Genomic DNA, 26,909 nt, shown 5'->3' with positions numbered 1-26,909 from the left:
GTTAGCTTGAAGCTAACGGGAGGTCAAGACCTACTACAGCCGGGAGGAACACTGCTTTCCATCGTGCCTCGACATCCCGGTCGGCTTCGAGCCAGCATCCGAAGAATGCGGCTAAAACGTTTGCGAGATCTCGCAAAACTTTTGCGAGATCTTGCAAAACTTTTGCGAGATCTTGCAAAAGTCGGTCTTAATTTTTTTTTCTCCCATGTCCCCTGCGGGGCTCCGTAAAAACTACATGTCTCCCAGAGGTTATTTAGTTTGCTTCTTGGACTAATAAGCATTTTTTTTAGATATGTGTTCCTATATTTTCCCCAGGTAAATATTTTCACTTCTTGCTCACTAAAAGGAAGGGAAAAAAAAGTCAAAACACTACATTAAGACTTCAAAGTGTCCAGAAACTAGTGCATGATGTCATAATGGTTACATCCATGTTTTATATAGAGTTTATGGTATTAACACTAGTTACTCTGGGGGGGTATGTTCACCAGTTAGGCTCCAGCCTTATCACCGATGGATGCATGGGAGGTAGTTTAGGATTCAGCATCTTTGCCTGGACATACAGAGGTGGTGGCGATTTAACTACCAGCCCTCCGGCAATTACAGTGGATTGTACTTTAGTCAAGGTCACCTTTAAGAAAGTTGTTTTTGAAGGCTGAAGTGATGGAGACGTCATCTTGGCTGTCCTCTGTGCAGCTTTTCTGCATGCAGAGGTGATTTATTGCTCATGCAGAATTCATGCAGAGAGGAAAGCAACACGTTTGCTTGTTAGTTCAGCAATGACAGCTCTGTTAGGAGGCAGGGTCCTTATTATCTGTCGATTGTCCCTTTAATTGGCGTTCGCTTTATTTTAATCCATAACTGCACCTCCACGATGTTGCTTTGTCCTCTGTCACGGCCAAACTCGTTCGCCGGTTGATTCAGCTCGTCATGGCAACCAAATGTCAGCAAGTTGCTAATAATATCAGTGACCTTAGCAGCTCTGGCTGTGTTTGCAGAGCTGTAAGAAGGGGCTAATTTTTCCCGTCTGACAGAGTTGGGCCCCTGATTGAGGATATGAAGGTTGGATCGAGTTAACTGTGGAGCGCTGAGGAAGTCGCAGCTGTCTTCCAGGCAGCAGCGTTTACTGTTTTCTGTGCACCGTGTAACAGATAGGACAGCTGGTCTGCATTAATATGCAACATTAAGCTATTAAAGAGCTCCATCAGTTTCCTACAGTGTGAGGAACACAGTTTTCTCTCTTCGTGATGCTGGGAATCGGAACTGAGAAAGAATCTGTGGAAGGAAGGATCTGTGGGAAAGCAAAGCAGCCAAGTGACGCTTTATCAGCTGGCCATGGTGCCCAAACTACAGATTAGGGACGCTTGTTTTCTCTGCACACTGTAAAGCTGCACACTGGTGATGTTTTTAAATTATAATATTTATCATAACATCAAGGAGGAAAAGTCGTCCTTCAGTTACAACTTTACTTCCTGTCCACATTATGGAAGCTGTTTAAGTCTCTATTGGGTCTTTAAGTGATGACGATCCTGCTTCTGGGTCCAAATGACTAGACTTAATGTTTATTAAGGCTGTTGTGTTTTTAACATGTCTTAATGTTTTGTATCTTGTTCTATTTAATCTCAACAAGTTTTTATCACCACTGTTCATTTTAAAGCTCAGTTTTTAAACCCTTACGATGTAACTACAGCCCATGCAGCAGTATATTAATGACTAACCTCGTATTGTGGATGGATTATCTCAGTTGTTCTCCTGACTGAAGTTTGGTCCATTTACAGCATCCTGCCATGTGATTGCATTTGTCTCTAACCATCAGGAACCCTCACATTAACTTTAATCGAGTGGAACAAAGTTAGTGTTCATCCTCCAGCTTCACTGTGTTTACGCTATGCTAACATAGCTGTGTCGCTAGTGAGCACGTAGCACATATAGCAGCTAGCCCAACTTCAGTAACCCTACAAACGTCACTGCTGTTTAGTTTTCTGTCTTCATTTATGTTGGAAGTGATAGCAGAGCTGTACGTTTGAGTTTTGTCAGAAATCTCTCAGTCAGAACATGCTATATCATGTTTAGGCGGAAGCTAGCAAGCTAACTTGTGTTCGTTAGACTTTGGAACCTGAAGAGGAGTTTGGACCCAGAAACAGCTAATGACGTTAGCCTTAACCCTTTAACCCTTTAAAACCGGTTGGAGCGGGCACGCTCTGTTTTGCGTAACTATTTTTAAATCCCGGTAGCTCTGCAACCACGTGAGCTAGCGCAATAATTTTTTTTGCATATGAAACCGGAGGAGTTGTACTTACATCTTATGCCATCAGCTTGTCCTAGGTAACAGTTTTCTTCCACATATAGCTTTGCAAAAACTGCATAAAAAGCACTTGCAGCAACAAAAACATAATATTCCAGAAACAGGCTTTGCCGATCCGATCAGCTGTTTGTAACACTTCCTACGTCCATCAGCACGAACTATCGCATGTCCGCCATGACCTGCCCGAAACCGGAAGTGACGTCATTTTCGCGTTTTTAGTTTTTTACCATCAAGGCCCCATGAGCCTATACTGGTGTTTTTAAAAGTTATCTTTGACTTTATGACTTTCTGTGTTGTTTCTGGGATGCTTAGGACTCATATTGCACTGCTGGAAATAGTTTATTTTGATGTATATGCTGCTTTTTTGCAAATTTGCACTATAATATTTATTTTCGTTTTTCCTGCAGTGTATAAAAATTGGTGTATTTCAAAAATAAAACTATGAAGACACTCAAAATAAATTTCCTGTGGTGGGAAACTATTTTGTGCAACTTTTTTGTATTTACAGTTTTGAGGGATAAGCCTCTTAAATTTCTCTAACTAGAAATATATGTTAAAAAAACAAAAACGATTTTCAATTTTTTTGTAGTTTATTGGACTTTTTTGCAATTTATGTAATTACTATGCACTTAATGCATACATATTATTAAAATTTAGGCTGTAATGGTTGTATTGATGTATAGCAACTTGAAATGCTCCCAAAAATGGCTCCACAGCATGTAAAAATATAATATAAGCTCTGGCGGACTTGGTTCTATGGTAGGTCTTAAAGGGTTAAAACCGGTCGGAGCGGGCACACTCTGTTTTGCGCAACTACTTTTAAATCCTTGTAGCTCTGCAACCACGTAAGCTAGCGCAATAATTTTTTTTGCATATGAAACCGGAGGAGTTGTACTTACATCTTATGCCATCAGCTTGTCCTCGGTCACAGTTTCCTTCCACATATAGCTTTGCAAAAACTGCATAAAAAGCGCTTGCAGGAACAAAAACATAATATTCCAGAAACACGCTTTGCCGATCCGATCAGCTGTTCATAACACTTCCTACGTCCATCAGCGTGAACTATCGCATGTCCGCCATTACCTGCCCGAAACCGGAAGTGACGTCATTTTCGCGGAAATGTAGTTTTTTTACCATCAGGGCCTCATGAGCCTATACTGGTGTTTTTAAAAGTTATCTTTGACTTTATGACTTTCTGTGTCGTTTCTGGGATGCTTAGGACTCATATTGCACTGCTGGAAATAGTTTATTTTGATGCATATGCTGCTTTTTTGCAAATTTGCATTATAATATTTATTTTTGTTTTTCCTGCAGTGTATAAAAATTGGTGTATTTCAAAAATAAAACTATGAAGACACTTAAAATAAATTTCCTGTGGTGGGAAACTATTTTGTGCAACTTACAGTTTTGAGGGATAAGCCTCTTAAATTTCTCTAACTAGAAATATATGTTAAAAAAACAAAAACGATTTTCAATTTTTTTGTAGTTTATTGGACTTTTTTGCAATTTATGTAATTACTATGCACTTAATGCATACATATTATTAAAATTTAGGCTGTAATGGTTGTATTGATGTATAGCAACTTGAAATGCTCCCAAAAATGGCTCCACAGCATGTAAAAATATAATATAAGCTCTGGCGGACTTGGTTCTATGGTAGGTCTTAAAGGGTTAAAACCGGTCGGAGCGGGCACACTCTGTTTTGCGCAACTACTTTTAAATCCTTGTAGCTCTGCAACCACGTAAGCTAGCGCAATAATTTTTTTTGCATATGAAACCGGAGGAGTTGTACTTACATCTTATGCCATCAGCTTGTCCTCGGTCACAGTTTCCTTCCACATATAGCTTTGCAAAAACTGCATAAAAAGCGCTTGCAGGAACAAAAACATAATATTCCAGAAACACGCTTTGCCGATCCGATCAGCTGTTCATAACACTTCCTACGTCCATCAGCGTGAACTATCGCATGTCCGCCATTACCTGCCCGAAACCGGAAGTGACGTCATTTTCGCGGAAATGTAGTTTTTTTACCATCAGGGCCTCATGAGCCTATACTGGTGTTTTTAAAAGTTATCTTTGACTTTATGACTTTCTGTGTCGTTTCTGGGATGCTTAGGACTCATATTGCACTGCTGGAAATAGTTTATTTTGATGCATATGCTGCTTTTTTGCAAATTTGCATTATAATATTTATTTTTGTTTTTCCTGCAGTGTATAAAAATTGGTGTATTTCAAAAATAAAACTATGAAGACACTTAAAATAAATTTCCTGTGGTGGGAAACTATTTTGTGCAACTTACAGTTTTGAGGGATAAGCCTCTTAAATTTCTCTAACTAGAAATATATGTTAAAAAAACAAAAACGATTTTCAATTTTTTTTGTAGTTTATTTCATTTTCTTGCAATTTATGTAATTTCTATGCACTTAATGCAGACATATTATTAAAATTTGGGCTATAATGGTTGTATTGATGTATAGCAACTTGAAATGTTCCCAAAAATGGCACTACAGCCTGTAAAAATATAATATTAGCTCTGGCGCACTTGGTTCCATGGTAGGTCTTAAAGGGTTAAAGACCAGATAGATAATCTCCCCCTAAATATTTCTATAACTCAGCTGTTCAAATGGTATTAAATCTTCACTTTTTGCATTAATAGGTTTTTATTATTGACTGAAAGCTGGTTGGCTAATTGGATCAGCTAATTTGACTGCCTGTGGACTGTGTTTCAATATTTAGTCAATTACAAAAGCGCGATATAAGAACCGGTCCTAATGCTCAAAAAACTGATCATATTAGTGCCCAAACTGCAAATATTGAATCTTCAAACTGTGGACTTCAGAAAAACAAAGAATCTGCTCTGCCACACAAGGCGGCAGAGTGCCTCCTCTGTGGCTCCACCCTCTTGTTTTCATCAGATAAATAATGACATCTAAACTTCACGATCCAAAGCAGCTGATCCGTTACACAAGCTGCATCAGTCGAGCCTGATAGGATGAACATTTGTGAGCGTGCTGCGAGCGCACAGCCCTCTGGCATCCAAAACAGGAGGCAGCCATGCCAAATGTTTCTCCGAATGCCGCGTTGCCAGATTTGCTGCCACTGTTGAACTGTTTGCTGCTGGAATAGACTCCATTTTCAATTTACAGTTGAAATGATTATATTATTAGCATAATAATACAAGATTAAGACTGAATGAATTACAAGTGTGACAGTAAGAGCGTCTGAAGGAGGAAAGAGCAGATACGGCTTTAATTTGTGAACAGAATGGATAGCAGGGCTCAGGCGTGCACAAAGGCTCGGGTTTGTGCACGGCCGGTGACATCACTTCAAATGAAACCTGCTCAAAGCAGAAACACATCAACGGTCGCCATCGCTCTCCGTTTTCCATCCCACTTCAGTCAGTGAGCCATTGGAGGGAAGAGGGCTCATTAAGGTGCTGTTTACCTGTTGGAAGTGCACTGTACATGCACCGTGTCACATCCTGTGGTTGGAGAAGCTCGATGCAGTCGAACACATCGTGTTTCAATTAGCAGCTCTGCAGATGTCTCGTGGCAGAAAACAATCTGTCCAGCACTGATTGACTCATTATACACTGCTACACTATTTACCATGTAAAGTGGAAAAAATGAATGCATACATGGAACAAGCATTTTACAACCCGTCGCCCAGATCGACGATACTCTAACATTAACGCAGAGATGCACTTTCAGTTGCACTTATTCTGCACCGGGTCATGAAGGAAGCAGCTTCGTCACACTAGAGGGGGGTACTGTGAAGCAACATTAAAGTGTTCCTGAGGTGCAGTCATGAGCAAAACAAAGGCCACCCTTACTGCTTCCATAGGAAATCAGAGCTCACACTGAGAATGAGCTGAAACCAGTTCTGCTCGGTATTCATTTGATGATCTCTGCCAGCTTTTTGGTGCGGTCCTCCACGACAGCCCCACTTTCTTGGAAATTGAAATGCCCACCTCCGGTCTACAGTTTTCAAGTGTGTAAAACTATGCTGCAGACTTCCCATGAGTGTTGGAGAGGCTGATTTAAATGGCTAAATTAGCTCCTCAACATGTCCTGAAGTTCTCCAGAGGCCTGGTAACAAACTAATCATGTGATTCAGGTGTGTTGACCCAAGGTGAGATCTAAAACCTGCAGGGACACCGGCCCTCGTGGACTGAGATTGCCCACCCCTGCTCTAGGGTCATCTCAGGCCCTCAAGGTATGGAGACCTATCTCCCTCCTACCACTCCCCCTGCCAGTGGCAGATGCCCTCAGACATCGGTGCGTTGGTGGTTCTTTGTGTCGGGGGATGGGCGCCCAGGTACACACCGGCTCACTCCTTGGTGACTGATTGTCGGGGCCTGGAGCCTGGGGCTCGCACGGGCCACTTCCGGGGTGGGGTGCCCTCGGCCTCTCGGCCTGGGGCTCGGTCACTCTGGCGCAGCTGGCTGCCGGCGGAGCTCACGGGCACGTAACTGCAACCCCCCTTGGCTTCTGCTCCGCGGCTGCTGAGTGACCCCTCATCTGGGACTCTCCTCAGCTCTTTCTGGGATAGTGGCACAGCTGCCCCTCTGTTGGTCTTCCTTGGTCTCTTGCGCTCTGGGGGTCTCTGGATGTCTGGAGCCTGGATCTCCTCCATACCTGCTTTTATCCCTGGAGGACATGAACACTCTAGCAGATCATTACATGAAGGAACCTTTTAAAAACACATGTATGTTCTGAAAGTGACACATTTTTACTGATTCTTTTGTTTCTCTCAGCGTTAAATGTGATATAGTTTCTCTGCTGTCTGCACAAACTTTATTCACTCAGCTGATGAAGCAGAAAATGTTTTTATGCTTGGTCCTAATTTGCTGCTTGCTTTTCACAGCTGGACGTGCAGCAGCCGAAACACGGATCAGAACCTCATCAGTCACATCTGTAGGCTGTTTTTGAACATTCAACTCGCTGTATTATAATATCATAGAACATTTACTACATTTACTCTTATCTGGCTGCAGACTTGCATTATTTTCTTTATCAGACATTGAGACAGACTCTGCACTCGCTGCGTAACCTTTAATGTTCACGTGTATGCAGTTTGAAGTTTCAGGGCTCTAATGTGCAGCTGCCATGCCAGAAAAAAACAGCAGCACCAAGCAGTGAAATGAATAAATGAACTCATACAGCAGACGGTACTCAGCTGATCCACGTCGCGTGGAAGACGAGTGAAATGATGCGTCAAACACCCCTTTAATGTGAGCGTGCTCAGAGCCTAAAGTAGAGAAAGCTGATGGTCGTGCTGTCCGTCACCTCTAACTGCAGCTTTAGGTTTTGACGAACCGGCTAACTCAGGGGTCAGCAACCTTTAAGACCCAAAGAGCCATTTGGACCTGGTTTCCTCGCAAACGAAAACACTGGTAGCCGCAAATACTTTTTGACATCTAAAATGAAGATAACACTGTATATATTGTGTTTTTACCTTTATGCTTTGTGTGAACAACTAAGGTGTGTTGCTTCTGAAATCCATGAAGTGCTACAGAGAAAATTACATTTTATTTAAGTAATTAACACATTTTGAACTCTTAAAGAAATATAACAAAAGGAAAGACACCCAGCTGAACTAAAATGATCCAGCAAACAAAAACTGCTGTGAGCCGCCACCCTTATATCGCCTTTGTGCTTTTGGAGCCTTGACCTGACTTTTAAAAAAATAATTGGAAAAAAAAGCTCTATGCTGCTAAAAGATGAAAAATAGATATTTGCAAAATTCTGCCTAAATATGTATTTTACCTGGTTAACGTGTGTGGCGGAGCGTGGTCTGCAGCACCGCTGCAGGGGAGTCGGACGCACCTGAGCGGCACCTGCAATCTATGCTGTTGTGTTGGTGTGTCGGGCTGTGAGCTGAAAAGCTACAGCCCGCTGTATGCGTACAGCAACTGTGTGTGAAAAGTGGTCAATAAATAGATGCTGATATGTTTACAACGGGACTTCTGCTCCTGAACCTTTGTGCACAGCGTCTGCAAATCGGGGCTGTACGAAGTCACTTACATCTTTACGCAGGACTGTAAGCTGTTGTCTGTGAGGCGTGAGCGGTGTTTGTTTTTAACATAGTTCACGGTGGAGCTGCTGACATAATGTGGATCCAAAAACCCATAATTGGCCTACCTGGGGTTGAAAGTCTCAATAAATGCACGGCGTTTCGGCGGGTACACCGGCTTCCACAAGTGTGACGCTTATTTTGAGTGATCAAAAACTAATAGAATATAATTGTATTTTTATATTTCAATATCACAATAATCTTCCAATTTAGAACTACAAGTTAAAAAAGAACTAACATAAATAAAATACACTTCAGCTAAATCTCATTTATCTCCGGAGCCGCAGGTTGCCGACCTCTGGACTAACTCAAAGAACATCTGGCTATGTTGAACTTGCTCCTGGTTCTGCCGGAGGTTTCTTCCTGTTAAAAGGGAGTTTTTCCTTCCCACTGTCGCCAAAGTGCTGCTCATAGGGGGTCATATGATTGTTGGGCTTTTCTCTGTATCTATGAAGCGCCTTGAGGCGACATTTGTTGTGATTTGGCACAGCACGGTGGCACGGTGGTTAGCACTGTTGCCGCACAGCAAGAAGGTCCTGAGTTCAATTCCACCATCAGGTCTTTCTGTGTGGAGTTTGCATGTTCTCCCTGTGTTTGCGTGGGTTCTCTCCGGGTACTCCGGCTTCCTCCCACCATCCAAAGACATGCAACTTGTGGGGATAGGTTAATTGGAAAATCCAAATTGCCATTAGGTGTGAATGTGCGAGTGAATGTGAGTGCGAATGGTTGTCTGTCCCTGTGTGTTGGCCCTGCGACAGACTGGCGACCTGTCCAGGGTGTACCCCGCCTCTCGCCCTATGACAGCTGGGATAGGCTCCAGCGCCCCCCGCGACCCTGAAAAGGATAAGCGGAAGCGAATGGATGGATGGATGGATGGATGAATTGAATCCTAGTTCCACCCGTCTGATGTCTGTTATTAGTGTTCTTCTATCTGCGCCCAGAGAGCCCGGCCATGCAGAAACAATTCATCTTAATTTAGTTCAAGAAGGAACGACTCCTTTTTTAACAGGAAGAGACCTTCAGCGAACGGGGATCAGGGAGGCGTAGCCATCGACTTCAACATGAGAGAGGAAAGAGAAAAGAAGCACAGAAGAACAAAGTTAATGACTCACAGTAGGGACTAAAAACACACCGATGCACATTCAGAAAATGAAGGTCCGTATATATCACAGCATACGCAGTTTATGAAAGCACTTTAACTGAGTCTCATGCAAAGCTCTGAACGAGTCCACAAAGTAGTGCATGTTAGACTTTACAAGAATAGGAGCAACATAATAAAAACACCACCGTACAGCCGGATATTGACAACTGCTGCAAGTCTGGGACAGTGAAGAGCTGAACGTGACGGCTCAGTCACTGTGTTACGTTTACCCGACTGACCTGATGTGAAAGAAGCTGCACGTAAAATGACATTTGTTCTGTGTAGGCTCTCAGTCATCCAGGCTACGGTAGCAACTCTTCGAAAACAAAAGCTGCTTCATGAAAAATGGATGTAGTGGGCTTTCGCTATGCTCGGTAAAGACAGTCACCCATCTCTGCTGAAAGCATCTGCTTCTGCAGAATCAGGTTTGCTGTTTCACGCCACTCTGTTAGCTCAAACCTAAAGCAATCTGCTGTCCTTGGTAAAACTTGTGAGCGACCAGATTTGTCCTGCAGGCTCTGATTTTGCTGTTGTACCTGTGACAGGTGGTGGTTATCTGCACCCTCGTGGTTTGAGCTTTACAGACCGGCGTTTTACTTGTGATAATGTCATGATTCAGACTCAGTAATTTCGATTATAAATCATCATTATTGTTCATTCTCGGAGATTAACTGGCATTTCTATAGCACTCATCTAGTCTTACTGACCTCTTAGAGCTTCATTCATATCTGCCCCCCTAATAAACTGGAACACTGTAAGAAAACCCAGAAGACCAAGGAAGCACATCCCAGAATCATCCAGATGTGGGGTGATGGTGATAACCTCAGTGTGGCAGCAACAACAATAAGGAAACCAGCCAGATACCAAACAAAATTAGGTATTCATAGATTTTAACAAACACAGACCATCTCAACTGATACTGTGCCCTGAAATCTGGACGAAACGGTGCAAAGTTGAACTTTTTAATGCCTTAGAAGAGATGTTATACATGCCCACTTCTTTTATTTCTTAGTCCCAGCTGTTTTTTCTCAGACTTGCTCAGTCCTGATTTCATTGCATCAGGAGAACTGGGAGGGAGGCTACAGGATAGAGGGTGTCCTCACCGACAACAACCCTGCGAGGTGTGGAAAAGCATCCAAACCCTCACCAACTACCAAGGACAGAGCCCCCCAGCCCCTCACAGCAGCCTCAAACTTGCAGAGGAGCTCAACACCTGGTTTGAGACCACTCCTCCCCTTCACCCAGCTCTATGCCAATGACACCACTGTGGTTAGGCTCCTCTCTGATGGAGATAAGACAGCGTGCAGGGTGGAGGTAGAGAAGTTGTCCTGCTGGTGCTCAGAAAATAACCTGAAGCTGAACGTCCTTAAAACCAAAGAACTCGTAATGGACTTCAGGAGGCACAGACAGGTCCACTCCTGTCTCCACCCTCAGGTCTCTGGGCACCCACATCTCTACTGATCTCACCTGAACAACTCAGAGTACGCAGGGGCCACAACTGAGAACAGGAAGGCTCCACAGAGGGCCATTAACACCGCCCAAAAAATCATTGGGTGCCCTCTGCCACCCCTGGAAGCCATCGCAAGATCCTCCTTAGGCAGAGCCATCACAGGTGACCCATAAACCCCGCCCACCACCTATTTGACCTGCTGCCCTCTGGTCAAGCTTCAGGTCAGTCATGTCCCACAACTCCAGACTCACTAACAGCTTCTTCACCTGTGTGCCTTTCTACTGTTTTGGAGATATTCCTCCTGACTGTATATTTATTCTTGCACAGTTGGTGTGGTGCACTCATAATTTATTCTATTCTATTATTAAAACTATTGCCCACCTTTTTATATAAACAAAAGGTTTCTACTGTGTGTGTGTGTGTGTGTGTGTGTGTGTGTGTGTGTGTGTGTGTGTGTGTACGTACTGGGGAAAATGGCATTGCTGTTTGTTCCTAATGTTCTCTGGAATTATATTTGCCAATTTTTTAATGAGGTTCTGCTGTGAAAAAGAGAAGGAAAAGCATTACACCGGAAATCTATTTCCGTCCCTCAATAGATCACGTTTTATTAAAGCGTTTCATTATCCTCCCTCCCTCTGAAGCAATAAAAATACCTCAATTACATTATTATTAATAGGAAAACGTCTGAAAATGGAGCAGTACCTCCACTAAGCCAGAAACGCCCTTCATACCACGCATGGATCGAGTCACTGGATCCAGATTAGTTTGTGACATTTCATGAAGAACATCAAGAAACTGAATAAAACATGTTTCTGAAGATGAGACAGCTGATCATCCCTGAAATGATAAAGCTGACAAATGAGCTTCATCTCATTTGAATCAGGTTGAATCCTGACGTCATGCAGGACGTCAGGATTCAACCTCAGAAACCTCCAGAGGGAAGTCAGGTGATCAGCTCCAAAAGACACATCTTCATTATTTATTTCTATGTTTGGAGCCTTTTCTGGGCACATCCAAAAACTGAAGACCTAAAACTCATTAATGAGATTTCCTTTCAGCATGTAAATGAATCAGAACGGTAGCAATATTGAAATGTATTGACTTTTGTATAGTATTTTCTCTCTTCTTTCTTTACTAAATGTACCTGTGTATTGTTTACATGTTTGAAATAAATTAACAAACAAACAAACAGATCATGTCTCCTCTGGGAGGACCTGTCAGATGTGTTGGAGAATGCAACACTTGACTAGACCAGTGGTTCCCTAACTTTTTTTGCTGGGCCCCCCTTTGTTTTACAAGAAAAATGTTCGCGCCCCCCCGCGTGCACGCGCACACATATCCTCCAACCACACACACCCATATTTTGCTCCATTGCGGTTTATGTCACACCTCAAACATTTAGTAAAAAATTAAGCAAAATACAAGTAATCTGCAATAAATTACAGGTAGTAAGAAAATAAACTGGTAACTCTTTTACGTGTGGACGAGGAATACAGAGTTCGTCACGCAACGTCAAAGGTATGAACCTTTTTCACGTCACGCCACGTTATTGTTTACATGAGATGAATTGCAGAATGACAGATAGAGACAAAATACTGTTAATCTGACTGTCTGCAGGTTTTACACGCAGTTACTGTCCCTCCATTTACAAAGGCAGAGGCGTCACAATGTGATTATTTTACGTGTAGTTGTTTTTTTTCCTGTGTAATAATATTCAACATTACTGTCAATACATTTTTCAAAAAATGCCTCTCTGTGCAAAATGGGTTCAAAAACATAAAGAGCTGTGGGATCCTGTTTGTCCGTGATTTGAACCGAGGGAACAAATCGTGGCAGGATCAGCCTGATGTTATTTGTATCCCGCTGTAATTTTACTGTATAAAGAGCAAACATCTCCAACATGTCAGGAGTAGTTAGTCATTACAACAAGTGTTTGAGAACTAAATATCAAGAATGTGGGATCCTGTTTGTCCGAGATTTAAACAGCCCAGCGCTGCTCCTGACGAAGGGAAAACCAATCCTGCAGGCAGACCTACCTCTGCACTTGTGCAGGTGAAGCCAAAGGGAAGATATGCTTCACCATATTTTGTAGTCTTTGGCTTAGAATGAAGTTGGTTTGGAAACATATTCAGCGATGCTTCATCTCCTGCTTTGCGTTTCTGTAGGCGCCCGTGCTAGCAGTGTCCAAGCGTTTTGCTTTTCATCCCGGGCCCCCCCTGCCATGGCTCTGTGCCCCCCCTAGGGGGCGGGCCCCACACTTTGGGAAGGTCTGGGCTAGACTAATGGACAGACATGCAATGGAAAGGTTTATTGCACCGTTAAAGAATCCTTTGAAAACATTTATTTGAAAACGTGATCGCTCCAAAGTTGGTTACGTGTTTATGTAAATCAACTTTTTCAGCAATCCAACAATCAGACAAACTGATGTATCTCCCTGGCAGAGGTTTTTCATAAGCTGGAGAGATGAGAGCAGCTTCAAGTGCAGCAATGATGACAAATGAAGAACTTTTAATAATTCAAAGCTGATCGTTGTCGAGCAGAGACCTCATATCAACACGAGATTTAATTTTCACTTGTTCTGTGAACCTGTTAGCATCCGCCAACCAACTGTTGACTCTTCTGGGGTTAAGGTTGGGTTTCGTTTTAGCCTCAAGCTAAATGAGCAAATATTCATAAACATTTTACCTTCCAAATGAGGTCTGGCACTGAGCGGGCGGATGGCGAGAGGTTAGCGTTCAAACAGAAACAACAGGATCACCGCGGAGCTGAAAAATTGGATGAGAAATAAAAACGACTAAATTATAGACAGAGCATTTAAAGGGGGCAGAGTGTCAACCGCTATCATGTCAGAGATCAGAAGTAACATAGCTGATTAATTTACATGCAAATGTAATGGATTATTACTTTAACCCTAAACCGGAGCTCCGGCGCTGATTGAGCCGCCCGAAGCGAGGTAGGGCGGAGCAGCACACACGACCCCATTTTGCTAAAGTGCCCTCGCTGTTGGTTTACATAAAACTCAAACGGCTCTCAGAAGGGTGGGAAAACAAAAGCAGACGAAGGACAGAGAGGAGCGTGCACGTCTGACATGAACACAAACCCGAAGTCGCAAAGCGAGGGGTCGCGGGGGGTCGCGGGGGGTTTGGCTGGAGCAGAGCGAGCGGCCTGCAGCAGCACGACAGAAACGATGGAAACATCTGTTACAGCTGGCACCGCCGTCTCTCCGCCTGCCTCGCATCCTGTCTTTCATTGTGTCTCTGACACGGCTCTCATCCTGCCCGTGCTTCTCCGCCTCACCTCCGTCCTCCATCAGCACATCCTCCGTCTTCCTGCTCGCGTTACATCAGCGCCACACTTTCTCCTTTGAGCATGAAAACTTTTTTTCAGCATATCATTTCAGAAAACCTTTAGATGATAAAAAGACAATAAATATAATGAGGTGTGTCTCTAAAGGGCGAGTGGCAGGACGACACTTGCTGCTGGTGAAGAGTTTTTTCTGATGAATGAACCAAATTTGCATGCACAGGTGATCTGGATCACCAGAATATACCAGAATCTGAATTTTGTGTATGAATTTGTATAATTTTTCTATTTCGACGGGTGGCTGAAGGTCAAAGAGCTAAAAGACAATACTGAAGAAACGGCCTTGGAAGGATCCAGAAAGCATAAATACATTTATTAAATCTCATGAAAATATATTTTTTGTGTATGTATGAATTTTAAACAGCTTTAAAACAGCTCCAGTAAAACCATGAAGGAGGAAAAACCAGCAGTGGCTTCTGTGAGATAAAAACTTCATATCTCTAAAACGTCAGATTTACAAAAAGACTGAAACTGGTGGTGAATTTAAAGTTGGCTTAGTGATCCCTCGAGCCATGAAACCTAATCAGCGCTAAACCAACCATGTAAACTTTTACGATTTAGAAGGAAAAACTGCAGCTAAGCCCCCAAATTTCACACACTGTTCTCAACAAAATCAGAGGCTTGTTGCTGCCCACATCCCCGCGGACGCTCTGCAGAGGGTTCAGAGGTCAGCCACCCCTGTGAGCAGCACACCTGGATTAGGTGGAGATGATGCGACTCATGCAAGGGCACTTTCACCAGGATGAATATAATGCAACTGAGCTGGAAAGCTTCTGGCTACTGGATGATCCTCTTTAACTATCAGGCTACCCTGCTGCAGAAATCCCCCCACAGGCTGAAACCTCAGTGAGGTGCACAACACAAAGACACTCCTGCGGTGCCCCACATAGCCTGCAGAATTAATAAGCTTGTGTCTGCCCGTCACACATTGTTGAGTTGTTCCAATTTCAAAGAAAAGCAGAGTGTAACATGTACAATGTGAAGAGTCTGGAGGCTTTTTTCAGTGGCTGCTTCGTCAAATTCAAACCTCAGAGACAGTCGGTCAAATATGCTGCAGCAGCTCAATAACCTGAATAAAGTTTTGCATTGTTTTTCTGCAATCCAGGGATTAGCACAAGCTCAACGTTTCGCAACCAGCATACGTGTGAATCAGCATCAGAGAAGATGAGCCTGCTGCTCACCTGATCAGAGCTCAGGAAAGTCTTTCCTGTTGATCTCTTTTCTGGCTTCTTGTTTCAAATCTTACCGAATGAAACACGATGAATATTTGACCATTTATGATCAAAAAGGGCGGGGTCATCTGAATATGTCGTGTCTTTTGGTCTCTCAGTCAAATCCACTGCTTACTACTGATGTTTAGTGTCGGAAAAAGTAAGATGGCCGTATTTAGATGCTTCAACAATCAATGACATGCCACCGTAGGGCAGGGGTGGGGAATAGGGCTGGGTATCGTCACTGATTTCTAGAATCGGTTCGATTCCGATTCACAAGGTCCCGAAACGATTCGATCCACGATGCGATTCAATTCGATTTGTATCTGAAATTTTGCCTCAGACAGTCAGAAATATTACAATTCAGATCAGTACATTTACATATTTTTGTATCTATAAAAAGGAAGCTGACACACACAAGACTTTATCAAAGGTGTGAGCATCACAGCAGAGGCCTTTGTGTCAAAGCAGCTGAAGATAAAACACAGAAAAACATGAAGGTGATTTTCCTCGCCTGGGATTTTATAAAAATATTCTGCAGTCGATCAAAAATGAAAGAAAACTATTAATCAACACATGAACGTTACCTCTGAAGTTACAGCGGTTTTAGTAGAGACACAGCTGAGCATTTTGGATTTTGTATAACAGCGTGCGACAGCCTGTAAACAATGGTAGACTTGTGCGTAACAAGCACGCGAATAATGCAGAAAACAGATTTTTAGACGGGAAACTGTTGTTGAAGTACAGAGAGAGAGAGAGAGAGAGAGCTGTGCATGACGTGTGATTTTATCATGTTGGAAGCAAAACAGTAAAAGTCAGAGTGAATTCATGACGATGTTTATGTGAAGCGTAGTTTGGATCTTCTTTTGCTGCTGGTTCGGTCAATATTGTTTGGAGAGAGATCAAACTAACAGCTTTAGAATCGGCGCAAGAAGGGCGTAAACACAAAGCGCCGACCCGCCGAAACATCAGAATCAGCGAGCTGTCGGCTTTCAGCCCCGACCGTGTCCATGCAGTGGGGTGAGAAAGGCGACATCTCGCTGATTCTGATGCGTCTTTGTGTCTTTGTGCAGAATCTGTGTTCCTGCTCTCATTTACTGTTTTAGCTGTTTGGTGGTTGTTAAAACTTTTTGAGGTTTCACCAGAGATTCTGGCGTTTCGGGCAAAATAAATTTATATTAAAAAATTGATTCAGGATTTTAATGATATCACATTAGATGATATACCAAGCCAGAATCGATTTTAATCGATAAATCGATTATCAAAACCCGCCCCTAGTGGGGAACTCCAGGCCTCGAGGGCTAGTGTCTTGCAGGTTTCAGATGTGTTCTTGATCCATCACAGCTGATTCAAATGGATAAATGACCTCCTCAACATGTCCCGAGGTTCTCCAGAGACTGGTAATGAACTCATCACGTGATTCAGGTGTGTTGACCCAGGCTGAGATCTAAAACCTGCAGGACACCGGCCCTCGAGGCCTGGAGTTCAATTCAATTCAATTTTATGTATATAGCACCAAATCACAACAAAAGTGCACCCCTGATTTAGATTGTGGGTCAACAAATAAATCCCAGAGTCACATTAGAAACTGGGATTGTTGAGGAGGGCTGCAAACCACCCAAATACAACCAGTTCAGCCAATAAGCTGGAATCACTTCTGCTCTTTATAAACTGCTGGTGTTGAGTAGGTGTTACAATAAGGCTATGAGAATGTGAAAAGGGCAAACATTTAACGTTTAATCTACGTTACTGTTTTGTTCCTTTTAGCCCCAACTTAGTCCCTCAGTGCAGCGCTGCCACCCCCTCTGTAATCTCTTTTATGCCACGTACAAAGACAGTGACTGGGCCACAAACATCACACCTCTCATCCAGAGCCAAGGTTGAACCGTGGGAACCTGGTCTGGACCGCTCCACCTCTGGGTGGTGAAACGTTGCAAAGGTTGCATGAATAAGTAAACCTGTGATCAAAGGTTTCTCTTGCCTCACTCTGACCATAACTTGACCATCAGCAACCGTTTTGTTTCCAAAAGACGTAAAGTGACTGTATGGGAACAGATTTATGTTCTCACTAATAATAATAATAATAATAATAATAATAATAATAATAAGTTTGCCTTGACCCAGCCCACATTGGATGGAGGTGTGGCAGGTGAACACATCCTGTTTGCTGATTCTTTCTCTCTGGGAATGAGAACAGCCTCTCCACCCACCACTGCTGCAGACAAAACACCACCCTCCAAAGCCGACCTCTAAATTCTGTAGATCCCAATCTGATCAAATATCTGCTCCAGTACCACCACAGGACAGCCCCAGAGGCGGAGCGCTCGTGCCTCGACAGGTCAGAGCTGCTGTGGTGACAGAAATCAGACAGAGGCAGCGTGTGAAAGATCAGCAGCTCTTTTGTGTTTACCAGTCCAGTAGTTTAAGTCCTCTGTGGACAGATTTCTCTGGAAAGTGTAACAAATACTATTAATGATGGAAAACCGAAGGGGTCGATGAGGTACCACACGAGGAGTCGGAGGAAACAAGGCCTCCTCTCTGAGCGTACAGGTAAGTCTGCATGATGCATGCTGTATGAAGCTTCAGCCTCTGCTAGCTTAGCTTAACAGCAAGACTGGAGGGAGAACGAGTGAGTCAGCACCTCTAAAACTCACTAATTAACACGTTATGTCTTCTTGTCTTACGCAGCGAGCTGTTTCATGGCTCTGAGCAGCTGCCAGACAAATGAAGGAGAAACACCAGGAAGCTACGGAGCCAGGCCAAGAAATAATGCTGTAGCACATTACTGCGGCCTAACCACTGACATTATGTTCAGCCTTTTGCTTTGTTAGGCCACACATGAGTGACGTTACGGTGTGAGACAAAGAGTGAACTCACAAATTCTCGTGAACAGGTGAACACGCAGAGTTTCACAAGGTTTGAGTCACATTTCATTTATTAGGTTCAGCTCGTCCGGGAGCTAAAACCAAGAGGAGCTGCCTAAATTAGATCTCCTTTAGTTCTACATCCACCAATTTATTTCCATGTACTTCCAGTGAAGGACTTGTGCTTCAGAAGAGTCAGAAGTTGGTACACGCGTCTCTGACTTAATGAAAGCCGTGGTTAATCAGATGTTTTCCAGGTGGTATTTCATGGTGGATCAAAATCTGACGGTCCATTTCTGCGTTTACGATTCCATAAATTTCACAAGATACCACACATTAGAAATATATCCGTGCTTCCAGCAGAGCGCTGTTGGCTGAGCAGCATCAATGGCCCGTCCATAGCTGACAGTGTCCACTGTGTGTTTTCACTGCACCGGCCCAGTGTTTGGGATCATTTTCATCCAAAGAAATAACACCGCTCGGATGTTTTCCAGACGGTGGATCAAAATCTGCTGGTACTTTTCTGTGATCATAATTCCATCAGGTTTCCAAACCATGACAGAGCCTCCACTGTGTTTAACAGATAGCTGTAGTTGACAAACTCCATCAGTTTTGTTTTCAGCCCAGTTCTTGTGTAACGTGTCATAACTCAGCCTGTTCACACTTAAACCCTTCTTCTTCCACTGACACTGTTCTGTTGAGGTTTCTGTGAACAGTAGAAGTTTTAATTGAAGGTCCTGGTGCATCTCTCAGTTCTTGTGTCAGGTCTTTGCTGGATTGTTTTCCTGTTTCTTAAGAACATGCCTTTCAGATCTGAGTATCTTTCATCAGATAGCATTAAGGCAGACCAGGGCTCGCAAAATCGCCAGCCCGACGTCCCGGAGCTAGCGATATCTCCGGTCGGACGACCAAAATCTATCTCATATGATTTTGCGAGCCCTGCAGACGCAGACACAAAAAATCCAGTTTTAGGTTTTAAAAAGATCTTTAGGCATGAAAATCAGCTGGTTTAGGTTTTAGAAAAAGATCCTGGTTTTCCTTTTTTCCATGGTGAGGCATCCCCACTGCATCTATGTACACACTAACTAAACTGACCTTTTGTAACTACTTCACATTACGCCAGGAGATTTCTGTTGTTCGTGTGAGCTGCTTGTAAGTTTTACTGACTTCAGTTGCACCTGCTAACTTTTGAATGAGGGAACAGCATTTACCCGTTCGAAGGAAAGGTCTACTTTAGCTTTCAGCACAGATTAGACTCAAGAACCCAGGCACATGACACAAAAATAAGCACATAAAAGCAGAAACCAGCATTTGTTTCAGTGTTGCAGGAACCAGAAAGACAAAAAACAGCACAAACAGCTCAAACAGAGCCAGGATACAACCAGAAGGTGGACTGCAGACGAAGAGGAGGACAGGAGGAAGAAGAGGAAAAGACCTCAGTGTGACAGTCTGAGGAGAGTGCACGGTGGGGTGATGGTGAGAGACTAATGAGGGAGGGAACAAGCGAGGACGGCTGGTTTTTAATTATGGTGCTCACTCTAATATAAACTCCCTGTCCAAACAGGGAGGAGTAAGACGGAGGCTGTTGTTCCTGCGAGTACGTGTTCAGTTCCATCTCCATGTTTCTATTGTTGGAATAAAATATGAGAGCAGCTTTGCATGACTCATAGTTCAAAATAATCTGTTTCTTATAGGCTCGGTGCTTCCATTCAGTTCATCCTCTGCAGCCGTTTCCACCTCCAGTTAAGCTCATTGTGCAGAAACTGGCTGCAGTTCAGCTGGACGAGCTCGAGAGGTAGCCCTCAGTCAATGAGCTGAACAGGAAAAAATATTAATTTCGCCACTTTGAGACAAAAAACACCATGTTGTTTTGGTTTTTGCAAACACAGCATTGATAATAGATCCAAGCTGAAATAAAGGGACATTTGTGTGCTTTAGTTTTTCTCACAGTGAAGAAGATTCGATCATATAACACAAGGATGTATTTTAGTCCTCGAGGATGCAATGGCCCAACGATAAATCATCATGTTTCCAAACTCCAGCAGACGATATGAATCGTCTAAATCCAAGCAGGAGCATCTGACTGAGGCCGCTCGCTTTACACCTTAAATCAAAAATGCTATAAGGCACCTCTGGTATTCCAATTTAAACCCGTAAAAGTGTTTAAAATGAAACTATAAATGTTGTCTTCAGAAAACTGCAAAGAAAAATCAACACTTTTGCTCTAAAGCTTCATATTGGACTAACTCGAGAGCGCCCCCTATGGAGCAGGAAGCTCACAGACTGGGAAACGAGTCTGAAACAACAAAAATGTGTCCACTTTCAGTTGCCATGGTGATATGGTGACCATATGGTGTTTCCTGCGCCTGAGATGACCATATTGGCCCCTCCTCATGAAAAACTCAAACTGTGTGTTGAGAGCAGTCTGCAGGGCGAGCTGCAGCGTCTCAGGGCGAGCATACACTCACCTCACTATTAGAAACTTTGGTCATGTTTACCATGAACACGCACCACTGAAATGTGACGTATATTTTCTTCTGGTGATGCATCGTGGGAGCATTAAGGCAAAGGACTAAAGGATTAAAAGTAGCTGCACCACATCCTCAACTCCTGCCACAGACCCTTTGATCCAACACTAAATGCTCCATGTGCAAACCTCAGTCTTGGGAGATTGTGACTACGTGTTTGTGCCTGCCTTTAAAGCCATCCTAGACAAATTCTGTTTACACATCAAGAGCCACCATTTCAAATCTGCACACTTTCCACTGAAAATCGTGAGGACTTGCACACTGCGAGATAAGACGCCGGGCAAACGGGGGTTTGAACACGAGGTCAGAGCAGAAATGTTATTCATGAGTCGTCGCTTTGCCGGCTAAATGGGTCACAAAACCCACAGCCAGAGGAACTCCTTGTGTCGGTCCGCTGTCAGCTCTGCAAACACATCCGAGCTGCTCTGCTGAGTTCATGTCACTTTTTAAAAACGTGCTTTTATTGTGAAGGTTTGCAGGGTTTTACTTTGTAGAGCCATTTTCTGAAGTTAAAGATCTGTTTGGTTTTTGTTTTAGCAAAAACCAAACAGATCTTTAACTTCAGCTACAGCAGAGTCCAGACATCTGAGACCATGTTGACAATGTCTCATATTTTCTTGTAAATGTAGAAATAATCAAAGCTCAGCTGGACACTCACCTAACTTAACTGGGAAGATGTAGTTCTCAAAAAGGTGACAAAGCAAGATAATCAAATCCAACTTGAAGCTCCCTTTTCAAATATCCCGGACAAGCCCCCACTTGTTACGTTCCCCTAAAAGGGTCCAGGCGATGAAGGGGGAAGTAACAAAAAGTGTCCGGGTCAGGAAAAGGAGTCAAGGATCCAGTGAAATTAGAAACAAAAATGAGGTCTTCAAAGGTGAAACGTTTCAGGTTCTGCTCAGGTTCTCAGTCGTTAATCAAACTGGATCAGATTTGTAGCGTCGACCTCCTTTGTATAAAGACTTGGTTCTTTCCTGTGACGCAGCATTCAATCACATGCAGCTGGATTTGATCAGAGTCCCTGTTCCTCTGTTGGAGACACCGACAGTGTAAAAGGTGGACGTAGTTCCTGTGATGTCACCCATTGACCCAAACTGTGGAATCTTGAGCCGAGTCTTCCTCCAACATATTCCACAATCATCTCAAAGTTTTCCATGGAATATCTTGGATGAAAGAAATTTCATGCACTGACTTGTTGCAGAGGTCCCATCCTGTTACAGCACCACACTTAAAATCAGCTTCACAAGACTTTGTACAGGTAGACTGCACGACTCGGTGCCTACACACCTGTGGCAGTGGTTAGAAATAAAGCTGCTTCCAGCTTCCTGCAGAATCAGAGGCGAGTAAAAGGGGAGCTTTCTAAGCACTGGACTGATGCCTCAAAAGATTTGACCAACTGCCATGGACTTCCCTCCACCGTCACCTGACCTCAACCTCTCTGAACAATTACGGAGTAACATGAAAGCTGAAAAATCCCAAACTTTTTAAACATTATGAGGCATTGTTCAAATCAAGTGCACAATACGCACAAACAACAATGTTTCGGTGCTAAAAACAAAATCTCAGCAGAGCGATTCGGAGGTTCCTGCTCGCAGCTTCGGCCTCCGCCTTCAATCTTCTGGTCACAGCCGAGTGTCTGTCGCCTCCTCGGAGGCCATCGGAGCTCAGCAGCTTACCCTCCGCCTGCTGGATCTTGTTTCCCTTCATCAGCCTACACCTCATCTTTTTTTATTCTCAGTGAATAATCCGGGCCAAAGGTGTTATTCTGAAGCCGTGTAGATTACAGCTGAGTTGTGATATTAAGGGATTTCTCTTCTCCGTCAGACACACAGAGCAAAGGATGGTGGATGTTTAAGGGTGTACATGTAGGCCAGTTGGTGTCTTCTCATTTATTAATTAAGGTAACTGTTTTTATGTCTTTGCAGGTTATAATTTAGCTTAAAAAAACTAGACACTTCTCTTGTAACAGCTTGTGGAGCGACCTCTGTGTGAAGGACTGAACTTTAATTGATGCCGCCCTCCTGAATGCTCAGCCAACCCAAGGTCAAACCCCCAACCCTGATGTTGCCTCAAAGCACTTTGATAGTGACAATGGCAGATACAGATACTTGCTGATTAGTGCTCGGTAACATCCAAAGCTGGAGCTCAGACATCTGCAACCATCTGTTAGTAAGTAAAAGTGATTTATAGAGGTGGACAACTCTGACTGTTGATTTCAAGATCAGCTTGAAGAGCAGGGGTGGAGCAGATTGAGAGCAGTTCAGATACTACAGTTAGCTAAGGAGAAGGCTAGCATACAGCTAGCAGCTTTAGCCACCTGTGTAGCAAACCTCCTGTCAGTCAAAGAGGCCACGCCCCCTAAAAAGGCAAACTTTAAGCCAGGGGTGGGGGAGCTCCAGGCCTCGAGGGCCGGTGTCCTGCAGGTTTAGATGTGTCCTTGATCCAACACAGCTGATTCAAATGGCTCAACGACCTCCTCAACATGTCTTGAAGTTCTCCAGAGGCCTGATAATGAACTAATCATGTGATTCAGGTGTGCTGACCCAGGGTGAGATCTAAAACTCGAGGCCTGGAGTTCCCCGCCCCTGATTTAAGCCTTAATGCATTTTAAACGGGTTGCCTCATCACTGCAGGAGTAACAGTGGCTTCTTAGGAGCTCCTTTCTTTTTTAACATTAATCTTTCTTTAGAAAATCAAAAAGGAGACACTTGCTGGCTTCAGGCTGCAGTTAAGCCCCCCCCCCACACACTACAGCAGCACACTTGTTAAATTCCAATGACTCACCACATCAGCAGCTCGCACACAGGCAAACAACCCCCCGTGTTTCATAGCAGTTCTTTCCCCAACAGGTCCAGAAAATGAATTGGATATGATAATCCGGCGTGTGCGCCATGACTGCGAGTCTCACGGCGCGCTGCAGGCTCAGAACTCATCTGTTCAATAAGAGCCTCGCGGCGGCCTCCCCACACTGAATCGCAGCGCCGCTTCCTCCGCTGCTTCAGCTTATTTGTGTGCATCAAAACGTTCACCTTTCTCGCACGCTTTGATTTTTATTGGCTTTTTATGACGACGGCGAGCTGAAAGAAATGCTGCAGTATTTTGTTGTGTGTGTGGACTTTCTTGTATATTTACACAGCTCTCAGTGGATGGGTGATTGGTTTGGGCGCTCAAATACTAAAGAAGCAGTTTGTGGTTAAAATATTTGATCATTCTGTTCATTTCTTAATTGTTTGCTCTGTTGTGGATCAAAGGGAATAAAAGAAGTCTGAATTTGAACTGCTTCTTTTGAGTGACGAACGAAGAAACTCGTCACTCCCCAGAAAAAGCATCTCAGCGCATTTTCAAATGTGCTTTCAGGAGTGACCCAGATAAATATGCTGAATAACCCTCCTCCTCCTCCCCCCACCACACTTACAACCATCAATTATTAATTCATGCTGCTTCATCTGAAGGCCACAGACTCTCCAGTGTACCAGGACATGAACAATAAAAACAAGCTTCTGCAGCCTGGAGAAGGCGTTTTAATGTGGAGAGCTTCTGTTCACGGCGGTTTATGCTACACAGGAAATGTAAATATGATTCCAGCTGTTGTGTTTTGTAAATAATGATGCGAAAGAAGTGGTGAGGTTTTCTGTATTTTATGGGGCACAAAGGCTCCACAACATGAAGGTTTTCATAAAGCTATGTGCATGAAATTCACCGGCCAAGACGTACAGAAAGCTTCCTGGATTCATGATGTTATTCTGGTGTCATTTTTGCTGTTTCACTTTAACAAAAACTTCCTGGAGATTTAAATGTGTCGTTCCATTTAAACTGAACCTTGATGAAGAGCGTGTCCTGATGCTTCGGCACGGCACAAGACTCAAACGTGCACAAGCTTCTCAGAGCCTGGAGACAAGAAACCAGGATTATTTAATAGATCTGTGGATGCACATCTGCCCTGGGATCTCCTCCCAACCTCCAAATCAGCTGCTTTATTCTGTGGAGGAGCAGCGGCTCCACTCTGAGCTCCTTCCTCACCTGGAGTTGTAGCTCCACCCTTTTCTGGTGACTTGGAGGTTGCAATCCTCCACCTAGACCACAGGTGTCGAACTCCGGGCCTCGAGGGCCGGTGTCCTGCAGGTTTTAGATGTGTCCTTGATCCAACACAGCTGATTTAAATGACTAAATTACCTCCTCAACATGTCTTGAAGTTCTCCAGAAGCCTGGTAATGAGCTAATCATTTGATTCAGGTGTGTTGACTCTGGGTTAGATCTAAAACCTGCAGGACACCGGCCCTCGAGGCCTGGAGTTCGACACCCCTGACCTAGACGCTTCGCACTCGGCGGCAAACCGCCTCGGTGGATAATTAGCGATTCAGTGAAGGTTTTGGTGTGATGTTGGCACTGAATCATCTCTGCGTTCGTTCCAGTTATGATTTATTTTGGACGTAGGGCTTGTTTTGAAGAAACGCAGGTGACCTTTGATTCCACTTCCTGCAGCTCGGGCGTCTTTTTTCAGCGAGGACGGCTGCTGAAAATCACCGTCCATTACTGTGAAAGCGCTGTAGCACTAAAAAGCAATCTTCAAACATTATCCCAATTTGCAGAATAAAGTTCAATTCAAAGCCACTAAGAGTCTTATCAAGGTGGTATTTTTGTGCCACTCTTATTTAAAAGCAGAGCTTTAGGCCCTTTGGACTGGATTATCACTGGGGGAGGTGGTGGTAGGTGCGGGGAAGGGGAGGGAGGTGAGCTTGCTGAAAAACAGCAGGTAACTTTATCCAATTATTACTGCAGAGGGGCTGATTAAAATCTCCGGCAATATTAAAATGGGAATATTCGCATACTTACCTGCTTCTGGCTGCAGTAAACGCAGTCCGGGTTAAAAAAGCATCACATCTGTGCCCCATAAAACTTCCTGCTACCTCGTCTGTGAGGAAAAGATGAGGCGCCCCACTCATGCTTTATCTACTTTCACTGTGCCGATGAATGTGGATCGTATGCACAGAGCTGCACCGTACAGAAGCGAGCTCGTGATGTCATCTGTCTGGTGGACAGATTCGACTAATAGAGCACTGTAGCTGCACAGTGCAGGACGAGCGGCTGTCAGGCTGCTTGGTATCTTATTTTTGAGACTCACACAAGTCTTCACACACACGCAGATTTAAGCGGACATGCATGCACGCTCACGCGCTCGCACCGACAGATGATCCCACGGGGAGAGATTTATTTGTGGCTTTGCAGTCCAGAGGCCCGCCCACCGAGGGTTGGCTTGGCGATATATATCACGCTGTGACCTCATATCCTGTTTGTGTGGTTTGTGTCTCAGCAGGAATCTGGGGAGGACACAAAGTGAGTCTGGAAGTTACTTTGACCGAGTCCTTGACAAAAAAAATCAAGCCTGCGTGAGCGCGCCTGGCGCCGGGCCTCGCTCTAATTTCATTAAGCTGAAGGTTAAAAAGGGCTTGAAAAATGAGATAAAGCACACACGTGTTATCACTTTGGTTCACAGAGATTTTCACAACATCTGGACTGTCGGTAAGTACGAAAAACTTTATACACCTGGGCAGAGACGTCGACACATTCGGCACACGATGACGCGGTCCGATCTGCGCGAGCTGCTGTTGTACATGTGAGTGATTCATATATGGAGGCAGCAAAAATAGGTTAATAGGGTACACTGTCACCCCCTACGTGTAATCTGAAATCTAAACTGGGTGCTATTAATTAAGGTGCTGTCATAGCAGACAGCTATGGCTGCCACCTGCGCCACTTCTTATGTAAAGGCAGCCCCCGCCGCCGCCGCCCCGGCACACGGGAGCAGCAGCATCAACAAGGGCAGAGAGGACGGTCGACAATCTCATATACGCGCGGTTTCATTAGCCGCCTGGGTCGGGGTGGCCATGGTAACAAGCGAGCCAAAGAATACAATGGAGCCTAATTTTACTGGTAATTTTCCCAGAGTCCACGGCGCCGCAGTAGAACCCCCGCT

This window comes from Neolamprologus brichardi, chromosome 5 (genome assembly GCF_056152115.1).
Source record: "Neolamprologus brichardi isolate AB-2024 chromosome 5, ASM5615211v1, whole genome shotgun sequence".
NCBI classification, from domain to species: domain Eukaryota; kingdom Metazoa; phylum Chordata; class Actinopteri; order Cichliformes; family Cichlidae; genus Neolamprologus; species Neolamprologus brichardi.
This window is presented reverse-complemented; position numbering follows the sequence as displayed.